This window comes from Macrobrachium nipponense, chromosome 36, assembly GCF_015104395.2.
Source record: "Macrobrachium nipponense isolate FS-2020 chromosome 36, ASM1510439v2, whole genome shotgun sequence".
NCBI classification, from domain to species: domain Eukaryota; kingdom Metazoa; phylum Arthropoda; class Malacostraca; order Decapoda; family Palaemonidae; genus Macrobrachium; species Macrobrachium nipponense.
The window spans coordinates 2666893-2669568 of NC_087220.1; positions in this window are offsets into that span (position 1 = coordinate 2666893).

Sequence of the window (2676 nt, forward strand, 5' to 3'; positions counted from 1 at the left end):
CTTACATGTAAACAACAACTTATACTCAATAATCTTGTGGGTTTCTTTTCCTTCTTCAAAAGGAAAACTGAAAGAGGTTTTTGTTTGGTTCAATGATAATAATATTCTTTTGGAAGCTTGAATTACAAAACAATAGCCCCTTTGGGCTTGATCCATAAGAATAGGTATCATCTGAATAATAATAATAATAATAATAATAATAATAATAATATAATAATAATAATAATAATAACATCAAACACATAGATGAGATTGGATACAAATACCTGGGAATATGGAGGAGGGGATATAAAACACCAAGAGATGAAGGACACGATCAGAAAGAATATATGCAGAGACTCGAGGCGATACTCAAGTCAAAACTCAACGCCGGAAATATGATAAAAGCCATAAACACATGGGCAGTGCCAGTAATCAGATACAGCGCAGGAATAGTGGAATGGACGAAGGCAGAACTCCGCAGCATAGACCAGAAAACCAGGAAACATATGACCAATAACACACTACACCCAAGAGCAAATACGGACAGACTATACATAACACGAAGGAAGGAGGAGAGGACTACTAAGTATAGAGGACTGCGTCAACATCGAGAACAGCACTGGGGCAATATCTCAAAACCAGTGAAGACGAGTGGCTAAAGAGTGCATGGGAGAAGGACTAATAAAGGTAGACTAGGACCCACAAATATACAGAGACAAAGGAATGACAAGCAGAACAGAGGAATGGCACAACAAACCAATGCACGGACAATACATGAGACAGACTAAAGAACTAGCCAGCGATGACACGTGGAAATGGCTGACAAGGGGAGAGCTAAAGAAGGGAACTGAAGGAATGATAACAGCGGCACAAGATCAGGCCCTAAAAACCAGATATGTTCAAAGAACGATAGACGGAAATAACATCTCTCCCATATGTAGGAAGTGCAATACGAAAAATGAAACCATAAACCACATAGCAAGCGAATGCCCGGCACATTGCACAGAACCAGTACAAAAAGAGGCATGATTCAGTGGCAAAAGCCCTCCACTGGAGCCTGTGTAAGAAACATCAGCTACCTTGCAGTAATAATGGTACGAGCAACCAACCTGAAGGAGTGATAGAAAACGATCAGGCAAAGATCCTCTGGGACTATGGTATCAGCAACAGATAGGGTGATACGTGCAAATAGACCAGACGTGACGCTGATTGACAAAATCAAGAAGAAAGTATCACTCATTGATGTCGCAATACCAGGGTGGGACACCAGAGTTGAAGAGAAAGAGAGGGAAAAAATGGATAAGTATCAAGATCTGAAAATAGAAATAAGAAGGATATGGGATATGCCAGTGGAAATCGTACCCATAATCATAGGAGCACTAGGCACGATCCCAGATCCCTGAAAAGGAATCTAGAAAAACTAGAGGCTGAAGTAGCTCCAGGACTCATGCAGAAGAGTGTGATCCTAGAAACGGCGCACATAGTAAGAAAAGTGATGGACTCCTAAGAGGCAGGATGCAACCCGGAACCCCCACACTATAAATACCCCACCCCCAGCCCAGTTCGAATTGGAGGATTGTGATAGAGCAAAAAAAAAAAAAATAATAAATAAATATAATAATAACAACAACAATAATAAAAATAATAATAATACCCTCACTGCTTGAAATAATAAAATGTAATTTAAATTTCAAACAAGTTAAAGACTGATTTTTTTCTCTCAGGGTTTCTTCTTTAAAGAAGATGGTGGCAGTAAGAGCAGACCGAGGAGGAGGAGGAGGAAGAATATCTTAATCTGAAGTAAATTAAGGCGTCTTTCGAGATTTTCCAGAGAGAGAGAGAGAGAGAGAGAGAGCAGAGAGAGAGAGAGAGAGATTTTAGAAACACTAAATTTCGCAGTAGCTTGCAAACCCTCCATCCTTACTGCTAAAAGTTTCCAAGGAATTTCATGATGTAACACCATCGTAACGAATACATAACCCATTTTTCAGGGTTTTTTTTCAATGGGAAAAAAATATAAAAAAGGCGCAAACGAGTTTTCTGTGCAGCGTATTAAACTGTATAAAAACAAAAATCTCAGGCACGGCCCGTGAAACTCTTAACCAGCGGCCCGCTGATGGCCTGTGTTGTTGTATGCACCTACAGTAGTGCCAGACGCCATGATTATGGCTAACTTTAACCTTAAATAAAATAAAAATGATCGGGGCTAGAGGGCTGCAATTTGTTATGTTTGATGGTTGGATGGTTGGAAGATGATTAACTTAACAATTTGCAACCCTCTAGCTTCAGTAGTCGTTAGGATCTGAGGGCGGACAGACAAATAGCCATCTTAATTTCCTTTCACAGAAAACTATAACGTACAAATACATTCGGCTTTTTAAAAAAATTTTAAAAAAACAATAAGCTCTCTAACACAAACACGAATATCATAAATGCCAGGCAACTTAATCGTTTCATTCCTCAACGACCAGAAAATAATGATGTAAATTCTCTAAGGAAACTCACGAAAAAAACATCAAAAAATGAGAAACGGATTGTTTTAAAATTCATCTCCAGAGCTTCTTCAGCACGGCTCCAGACCGGCAACGTTGAACAGTCCTGGCGTGGGGGTACGGCGGAGGGAGGGGGGGGGGGGGGGTGGGGGGGGGGGGGGGGGGAGGGGGGGGGGGGGGGGGGGTGGAAGGGGGGGTGGGG